This window comes from Macaca mulatta, chromosome 11, assembly GCF_049350105.2.
Source record: "Macaca mulatta isolate MMU2019108-1 chromosome 11, T2T-MMU8v2.0, whole genome shotgun sequence".
NCBI lineage: Eukaryota > Metazoa > Chordata > Mammalia > Primates > Cercopithecidae > Macaca > Macaca mulatta.
This window is the reverse complement of record NC_133416.1, coordinates 114,145,846-114,156,445: the sequence shown is the minus strand read 5'-3', so window position 1 is coordinate 114,156,445 and position 10,600 is coordinate 114,145,846.

Here is a 10,600-nt window from a genome sequence, read left to right as displayed (position 1 = left end):
GCAGTTGAATCTGTTTCATAAACCAACTAAGATTTAAAAGAGCTTCTTTGGGAGGTGATGAGTTCACCAGAAACTTCTGAAATTACAAGTGTAGGAGTTCAGCCTATAAAACGAAGAAATACATGACTTGTAGTATTTCTTCATTTTATAGGCTGAACTCCTCTAAGTTCTTGATTCCCATTTTGTGACCTCCCTTTCTTAGATTATTAAAATAAAATACAGGTGGCTCACGCCTGTAATCCCAGCACCTCGGAGGCTGAGTCAGGGGAAGATCACTTGAGCCCAGGAGTTTAAGACCAGCCAGGGCAACATGGGGAGATCACATCTCTTAAAACATTAGTAATTGAGCACGGTGGCACACTCCTGTAGTCCCAGCTATTTGGGATACTGAAGCAGGAGGATTGCTAGAGCCTGGGAGGTCAAAGCTGCAGTGAGCTGTGGTCACACCACTGCATTCCAGCCTGGACAACAGAGTGAGACCCTGTTTCAAGAAAAATAAAATGAAACATTTATTTCTGGATGTTATTTTGAAAGATTTTGTCATGTCTTAATGAGCCCTGGCCAGGTAATCACAGTACTTTGGGAGGTCAAGGTGGGAGGATGCTTAAAGCCAGGAGTTTGAGACTAGCCAGGTCAACATAGTGAGACCCTGTTTCCACAAAAAATAAATAATTAGCCAGGTGTGGTGGCACGCACCTGTAGTCCTAGCTACTTGGGAAGCTGAGGCAGGAAGGTCACTTGAGCCAGGATTTCAAGGCTGCAGTGAGCTATGATTGTGCCACTGCACTCCAGCCTGGGTGACAGAGTGAGACCCTCTTTCTTAAAATAACAATAATAATGAATTATTTGTGCCTTCAGGCAATAAAATTCTTTTAACAAAATTCTTAATACACATATCAATTACCCAGCCTCTTAAGTGACTGAGTTTTCTTCTAGTTGAGTACACACAGTCTTTTTGCCTTATTGAAAAACTTAGAAATTAGATGTGACATTGCTTAACATGGTGGGGTGGTTCAAAGAGGACCAGAAAGAAGCAAGTCAGAAACCAGTAATGTTAAGAAATTATTTCTAGGCTGATAGTACACTGAAGTTTAAAAACCTCCAGCCCAACCTTCTACCCAACATGTGAGTCTGTCTCCTGTTATGTGCACAATCATAGTTTTCATCATTATCAAGCCCTCTTCCCAGAGTTTCAGTATGCACTCATTTAAGTAACAAGCCTACTTGTTGCAAGGTATGCACGTTTTTCCTGTTTCACCATGTTTTCATGAGTGTAATGCATTATCCTTGCATTAAATTAACAGCTTTACAAAGGTTAGTTACCACCCAGTGTAAATCATTATGCTTTCTATCCTCACTTTCTTACTGGTCTTTGCCATTCCTGGCACAATCAACTGTGCTATCCTTGGTTTTCCTTTCCCTGCAACAATGTCCTTAATTTTTCCTATGATATGGCAGATTTATTTGACACAGCTCCTAACCTCGATCATCTGATTTATCTCGATCCAATGAGGCAAGTACATTATATTCTAATATAGGGAATCCTATATTCATGTGAGGAAACTGAAGCATAGAGAAGTTGGATAATTTACCCCAGGTCCCACAGGCTAGTGAAGAGCAGGCTCTAGAATCAAACCCAATTTTGTCTGACTCTAGAGTCCAAGTTCTTAACCACTATGTTCTAAGAAAGAGAAAAGCAGTTTCTGACATGCAGTAGATGCTGGCACACTAGGCTTTGGTATTCTTGTTGAACAAAAACAATTTTAGAGAACATCAACATCAGATGAGGTCACTCCATGATCATGGTAGATCAGGACAAAAATAACACTACTTCATAATCATGTCTCAACGTAGACAAAAACACAAATGCTGTCCAACCCACCAAATGGAATACATAAAATGAAAATACCAATCTAGTCTACGTAGCTGTTGCCTCTTTGCCAATGACAGCTTTAGCCTCATTCCAGTTTTCCCTCTTTCTAGATAAGATTTATTAAGATACCCACTCATAGAATTACCCCCACTTCCTGACAATATCCTGTTTAGAGCGTAGAGCAAAGTTCCACCTCTTTAAACCCTCTATCAAATCACCTAACACAAACCCGAATCTTAATATAAGATTTTATCGAACATCTTACCGATATGCCACATGGTTCCCTGTGATGTGTTCTCCCTTGCTGCAATGAGTAGTAAATTCAACTTGTTCAACCACAGGTGTGTTCCTGGTGATCTTTGACTAGAAAGCATTGACAATTCTTTCCGAACCATTCTATATCATGCATTTCTATGAAGTAGAAAGCATACTTGTTAGGTATTTCTGCCAATCAAAGTAACTGGAAACTGTCCTTTAATCTCCAGCCATAGCATTGTCACACCAAAGCTAGAAGGTTCCCTTTCTTTTTGTGGATCATATATAGAGTGTCTGCTAAATTGAGCCTTATTAAAAGATAGTGAAAAGAAACACATATGTTGGAATAATTGGACATCATTTTGAAAACAAAAGCTCAACACCTATAAACTCATGCCTTTCACCATATGTAAAATAATTCAAAATGGATCATAGATCTAAATGTGAAAATATAAAATTTTTAGAAGAAAATATAGGAGAACATTTTTATGATTTTGAATTAGGCAGAGTTTTCTTAGATACAACAAAAAACATGCAATCCATGAAAGAAAGAAATTTATAAAAACTTGCTCTTTGGATAACACTTGCTCTTTGGATGACACTTAAGAAAACAAAAGAACAAGCAACAGACTGGGAGAAAATATTTGCAAAACATACCTATTTGGTTTTTTTTCTTTTTTTTTTTTTTTGAGACGGAGTCTCGCAGTGCCGTCCAGGCTGGAGTGCAGTAGCGCAATCTCGGCTCACTGCAAGCTCCGCCTCCCGGGTTCACACCGTTCTCCTGCCTCAGCCTCCCAAGTAGCTGGGACTACAGGCAAGAAATTAGCCCGCCATCATGCCCAGCTAATTTTTTTTTTTTTTTTTTTGTATTTTTAGTAGAGGCAGGGTTTCAATGTGTTGGCCAGGTTGGTCTCCATCTCCTGACCTCATAATCTGCCCGCCTTGGCCTCCCAAAGTGCTGGGATTACAGGTGTGAGCCACTGCGCCCAGTCAAAACATACCTATTAAATGACTGTATTCTGAATATATGAAACACTCTTAAAACTCAGAAGACAATCCAGTTTTAAAATGTGTGAATAATTGAACAATTACTTCACCAAAGGAGATACATGGATGGCAAATAACCATATGAAAAGATGCGCAACCCCTCCCACCCCAAGGCAACCACTCATCTGTTTTCTCTCCTTTTGCCTTTTCCAGAATATCATATAAATGGAATACAGTATGAAGCATTTTTAGTCTTGCATCTTTCACTTAGAATAATGCATTTGAGATTTATTTATGTTGTGTATAGGAGTATTTTGTTCCTTTTATTGCTATAGTCTATTTACTATAGTAGTCATTAGGGAAATGCAAATCAAAGCCACAATGATCACTACTTGGTTGAAATAAAAACAATTTCAAAAGCTATTGACGATGGACAAAAACTAAAACTCTCAGACGTTGTTGGTGGGAATGCAGAGGGGTACATACACTTGGGAAATGGTTTGGGAGTTTCTTATAAAGTTATGCATACACTTGTGATATGACCTAGAAATTCTACTCCTAGATATTTACCCAAGAGGAATGAAAACATGTTCACACAAAAACCCGAACATATTTTACAATCATCTAAAACTGGAAACACCCTAAATGCCCTTTAATTTGTGAATGGATAAGCAAATGGTGGTACATATATACAACAGAATCTACTCAGCATATAAAAAGAATAAACTGCTCCTACACACAACATAAATAAATCTCAAGTGCATTATTCTAAGTGAGAGATGCAAGATTAAAAAGTCTTCACACTGTATTCCATTTATATGACATTCTGGAAAAGGCAAAACCATAAAAAGAGAAAAGAGATCAGTGGTTGCCTGGGAGGTGAGAAGAGTTGACTATAAAGTGGAGCTTAAGAGAACTGAGGAGGGGTAATGGAACTGTTGAATATCTTGACTGTGATGTGTGTGGGTGACAGAATGTATGCAGCTGCCAAAACTCATAGATTTGTACACTAAATAGAGCAGTTTTGCTGTGTGTAAATTATATCTTAATAATTTTGCCTTGAGAAAGAGAGATGTTGAAATGGAAAAAAAGAGTTGTGATGAGGTAGAGCTACCTGGCACCATGAATATGAAGACTGGCCTAAAGGTGAACAGCCTCTTATACTCCTAATGGGAAGCACTTCACAGTAGTTTCAGTAATACAACCTGAGGTTAAAGAGTTTATTCTTATGTTTTTGCCTAATTGCTTACCATACTTGACCACTGTTGGCTACTTTCTGCTCTCAAGTGCCCGTACCTCTACAGTAAACAGTAGAGCAACTTTAGTACCCAGTTTGAGTCTGATTTCTACCCCTGGTTCTATCCTTGATATGGTTTGACTGTGTCCCCATCCAAATCTCATCTTGAATTGTAGTTCCCATAATCTCTATGTGTTGTGGGAGGGACCTGGTGGGAGGTAATTGAATCATGGGGGCTGTTACCTCCATACTGTTCTCATGATAGTAAGTGAGTTCTCATGAGATCTGATAGTTTTATAAGGGGCTTTTCCCCCTTTGCTTGGCACTTCTCCTTCCTGCCGCCATGTGAAGAAGGACATGTGCACATTAAGCATTTAAAGATCATTAAAGGGTAATACACATAAAGGCCAAATTGAGTAAAAAAGAGGACTGAATGAGTGCAGAAAAGATAGATATGGATGTGGGCTGAAGAAAGGTCTGTGGCAGGGAGAGGAGGGAAGTTGTATTTTCATAAGAATTGAATACCTACTTTTATAAGGACTTCAGCATGATACTTATTAGTTATGAGAGAGGAATCATTACTATTTTCTACCTGTGTCCAGTATAGATGTTAGAACCAGGGAAAGGACTAATGATAAGCTTCCATTTCACCTTGGAGCAAAGCACCCAAAATGGTGACAGAGCCCACACAGCATAATTTATGCCTTATCAATGGTAAAAAGGTAAATGGGGATTGGTGAAGATGGACAAGGTGGAGCTTTAAAAAGATAGAATAGAGCAACCCAAAGCTGAACCGTAGGATCTTTATTGTCATCTGCAATAGCCAGGTTGAAAGAACATATACATTTACCATGAGAAGGGAGATTTACCGAGTTAACATTTTCAAGTGACCCCAGAATGCAGTACGGTTTGACTAGGATATGTGTGAATTACAGTAAGAGAGCCCCTCAACTTGGCCTGCCTTTGGAAACAATGGCCCACCCCATGGTTTAGGCAATGCTGTATGCATTCTGAGGGGCGTGGTCCCTCATTTACAGATGAAGAAAAGCCTGAGGATATCTAACATCTTAAGTCTTCTGCAACCAGGGTAGATGGAATTCTAACTAGAAACACTAATTTCAGTTTGCAAAGGCAAATGAGTTCTAAGAGAGGGAGAAACTGTTTTAGGGGACCTTTTGAAATCTGTCCTTCATATTCACATTGAATGTAAGGGAAATAGCCACCAATCCTCAGAGTGTGAAGGAGCCAACATTAATCTCTTCCTAGATCTAAAACTGCCAAATTAAAATTTGTATCAGTGACTACTTGACCCACTTTCCTTTCTTGCTTTCAGGGCACATCCTTACATAAGACTAATCATTTATTTGCGGAGAGAATAATTAATGTTTTAGAGCCTCTGTGCTAGTTAATAGTGTAAGCCAAAAATAAAATTCTTAGCCCCCTAACCATCTGAACAAACCCCTCCTCAGCCAAGGGCATTCCAAAGTTAACCTGAAAAACTAGTTCAGGCCATGACAGGAAGTGGATGTCAGGCATGCCTCACAGCTGACCAGCATTAACATCAACACAGAGATTTTCAGACTGACAGAAGAGACTCTTTAAGGCTGATAAGAAACATTTACAATCTATTCTCTCTGAAGCCTGCTACCTAGAGGCTTTATATACATACTACAACCTGAGTCTCCACTCCTTATCATAACCCAGACATTCCTTTCTATTGATTCCAGGTCTTTAGACAATAATCAATTGCCAATTAGAAAATCTTTGAATCTGCCTATGACCTGGAAATCCTCTCACCCCCACATCCCTGCTTTCAGTAGTCCCGCCTTTGTGGCTGAAACAATGTACATCTTACATGTATTGATTGATGTCTTATGTCACCATGAAATGTAAAAAACCAACTTGAAGCCCAACCACTTTGGGCAGATGTTCTCAGGATCTCCTGAGGACTGTGTCATGGGCCATTGGTCACTCATTTGGCTCAGAATAAATCTCTTCAAATAATTTACAGAGTTTTGCTCTTTCACTTACAATAATTTGGCACCTAGCATCAGGCCTCAGAGAAGACTCAGAGCCCTGAAGGAGTCAGCTGAACTTGGAGCTAAGGTACCAGCAGGGGACCATTGGAAGTTCTCCCCAACTATGAGCATTTCCTCCAGTGGAATTGTTAAGTCCTCCTGAGCACTGGACCTCCCATTTGGCTGATGGTCCTTGATTTATTCTGAGTTTTTGTTTTTCCTCCTAGAAGGTTATTTGGGATCCCTGTCTAGTTCAGAGGTGCATTCTAAAGGTGTTCTCCATTGCCTTTTTCTAAAGACAAGGAGAAGGACCCCTTTTTGGGCACCTCATTTGGTTTCTAGTTTGGAGGAACATTCTAAAGAGTCTTCTCCATTGATTTTTCTTCCAAAATTAAGCTCAATTGGTTTGTCTGTGCATTTGTGTGAGGAACTGAACTGTCATTTTCATAGGTAAATGAGACTAAGGTCCTCAGCTCTGGAAAAAAAGGGCATTTTGTTCCTCCCAGCTGAAAGATGCTCCTAGGGGACTGGGGACCAAGTAAAAGTGTCTGGGGGTTGACTTCCTGAGACGTGCAATGGCCCTACAGGCAACGCCCAAGAAATTAGTTTAGAAAGGCTCTTCCAGGAAACACATATAAGAACTGATCACTTGGCATTTTGAGCCCTCTTGGAGGTAATAGAATTCCAGAGAGAGAAACAGACATCTAAGAGGGCAGAAACAATTCAGTGGTGAAACACTGTAGAGTCCTCCTCACAGTCAGCACACATTGATCCACCATACACACACAAAAAGAAACCTAAATGTTTTTCAAGTTTATGTCATGTAAGTAAAATATTTAATAACTAAGCTGGCTTTCAAATTATTGGTAAAGTAATATCAGAAATGTCTTAAGAATTTTCAGCATTTTTTGTATTTATTGATCAAGCAGTTCCATGCTTACCCCTGCCAAATACTATAAGATGTCAACATTTGGCATGATGTTTATAAAACTATAAACCCAACCCAAAACAGAATGATCTTTACTTCTGTATTTTTTTTTTTTTTTTTTTTTTTTTTTTTTTTTTGAGACGGAGTCTCACACTGTCACCCAGGCTGGAGTGCAGTGGTGTGATCTCGGCTCACTGCAACCTCCACCTCCCACGTTCAAGCAATTCGCCTGCCTCAGCCTCCCGAGAAGCCAGGATTACAGGCACTATGCCCAGCTAATTTTTTATATTTTTGGTAGAGATGGGGTTTTACTATGTTGGCCACACTGGTCTCGAATGTCTGACCTCATGATCCACTCACCTCAGCCTCCCAAAGTGCTGGGATTACAGGCATGAACCACCACACCCAACCATGTAATTTTTTTTTTTTTTTTTGATACGGAGTCTCACTCTGTCACCCAGGCTGAAGTGCAGTGGCATGATCTCGGCTCACTGCAAGCTCCGCCTCCCAGGTTCACACCATTCTCCTGCCTCAGCCTCCTGAGTAGCTGGGACTACAGGCACCCGCCACCACGCCCGGCTAATTTTTTGTACTTTTAGTAGAGATGGGGTTTCACCGTGTTAGCCAGGATGGTCTCTATCTTCTGACCTCGTGATCCACCCACCTCGGCCTCTCAAAGTGCTAGGATTACAGTAATTTTTTATAAAGATACTTGTATTGTTGGTTTAATGAAAACAGCTAAATCCTGAGTTATTGGTAAAATACCAATATAGTTAGCCTTAAGTTTCTTACTCAGGTAAACACCTGAAATTCATAGGTTATAAACATGGTTAACAGGGAAATAACTTTAAATGATGAATATCCGTTTTCATAAATAATCTAGGTAAACTATTAAAAATAAATTAAGCAGGTAAATGTAATGGAATAAATGCTTGTAAACAAATGTGATGTAATTTCCAATCTAAAATTGTATGAAATAATAGATATCCACTAAACATCTGGGTAATTTTCAATTTAAGATTCTAGGAAAACATTTCTTCTAAAAGTGTGTTCTTATTAAAAGGTAAATAGTTTTTGTCTAGTTTATATGTTATTTAAAGGATACATGTAAAACAAGGTAAAAGGAACCAGGAATTAAGAGACATAAAGAAAGTTACAGATATAAAGAGGTATTTTTGGTAAGGAAGGTTAAAAGAAAAATGACTTTGTATGACAGAGGATCTTGTATGGTAAATTTGTATTTTAAAATAAAATGACTGGTTGTTTAAGAAATAGGAATATTTAGGACAAACCAGAAAGTCCAAGTGTGTCATGAATGGTCTGTATAGGTTGTAATGAGGTTAGTAAAAAAGGAATTTTTTTTTTTTAAGTTATATAGTTAAGTTGGCTGTAATTGAAAGGAAATTATAATAATCTTTCTAGGAATCGGACTTTGATATTGAAAGTATAGGAATTGAACTTTGATATTAAAAATACACTAATGCGAATGAAATAATTGGTTAAACAAGCTTTTATAAAAACTATTGACTTTTAAAGCAAGAAGTTTTTAATTTTTAAATTCTATAATCTGTTTCTTTTTTAAATTCTTCAGATATCTCAGAAGTGCAACTTGTGCTGTACCCTGCTGCTTCAGGTCTTTCTTCGTTTTGAGAAGCCTGGTATGGTAGCTCTCTCCTTCAATTTTTGTAGGCTCCTGCAATTTTTTTTTTTTTTTTTTTTTTTTTTTTTTTTGAGACAGAGTCTCGCTCTGTCGCCCAAGCTGGAGTGCAGTGGCGCGATCTTGGCTCACTGCAAGCTCTGCCTCCCGGGTTTACCCCATTCTCCTGCCTCAGCCTCCTGAGTAGCTGGGACTACAGGCGCCTGCCACCACGCCCGGCTAATTTTTTGTATTTTTTTAGTAGAGACGGGGTTTCACCATGTTAGCCAAGATGGTCTTGATCTCCTGACCTCGTGATCCTCCCGTCTCGGCCTCCCAAAGTGCTGGGATTACAGGCTTGAGCCACCGCACCCGGCCAGCTCCTGCAATTTTTTTAGTAAAGGGAGAGAATTTTTGAAAACAGGCAGATAAGAAAATAGAGGATTTGCTTTTGTCTATATGTCTGTCTATATGTTTGAATGTGTAATGTGGAAGTGAAATTTCACTACCAAATTATATGAAAGAGCTCTAATCAATTGATTTAAAGAAAACTAAGTGTTTATCAGACTAATAGAAACTAGCTCAGATGCCTTTTAGTTCACATGACTTTAGTAACATTTGGTAAGATTAATTTGGTAAATTTACTCATAAAATTGTCTTCAGTAATTTAAAATTTTAAAGCCATGCTATGTTAAAGTAAGCAATCCTTATTTTTTCACTGGGAATTTGGGTTACTAAGAGTTAAAATTATAGGAGACTAAAATGTGTTACTCTTCACCAAAACCTTTTTTAGGGAAGTTTACAAAAACACAAGGATGTAGTGTTGGCTAAAGAAAATGTAATTTTTAACTGGGTGTGGTGACAGGTGCCTGTAATCCCAGCTACTCAGGAGGCTGAGGCAGGAGAACTACCTGAACCCAGGAGGCAGAGGTTGCAGTGAGCCACGATTGCACCACTGCACTCCAGCCTGGGTAATAGAGTGAGACTCCGTCTCAAAAAAAAAAAAGGAAATGTAATTTTTTTTCTAATTTTGAGGTTATTTAGGGGACACTTTAAAATAAAGAAGAAGTATATAAATAAAACTAAATGGATAGAGAGAAAAAGAAAAGGGTGGTAATGAAAAACCTTTGACTCCTTGGTGGTTGTATGGTCACCCATGGTATAGAGCTGCAGCTGGGCTGCATTTAGTTACTAAAGGTAAAAGTTACCAGTGGAATTTAGAGATGGCTGGAATTTAGAGATACTCCCAGGAAGTTACTTCACTGAATGCATAAGGAAATGCAAACTAATAAGAATAAAAACAAAATATCCAATCCCTTGGTTATTGCTATCTGTAATAGTTAAAATGAAATTAAAAGACCAGGCATGGTGGCTCACACCTGTAATCCCAGCACTTTGGGAGGCCAAAGCGGGTGGATCACCTGAGGTCAGGAGTTTGAGACCAGCCTGGCCAAGATGGCGAAACCCCGTCTCTACTAAAAACACAAAAATTAGCCAGGCATGGTGGCAGTTGCCTGTCATCCCAGCTACTTGGGAGACTGAGGCAGAAGAATTGCTTGAACCAGGGAGGCGGAGGTTATAGTGAGCCGAGATCGTGCCATTGCCCTCCAGCCTAGATAACAAGAGCAAAGCTCTGTCTCAAAAAAAAAATAATAAAAATAAATAA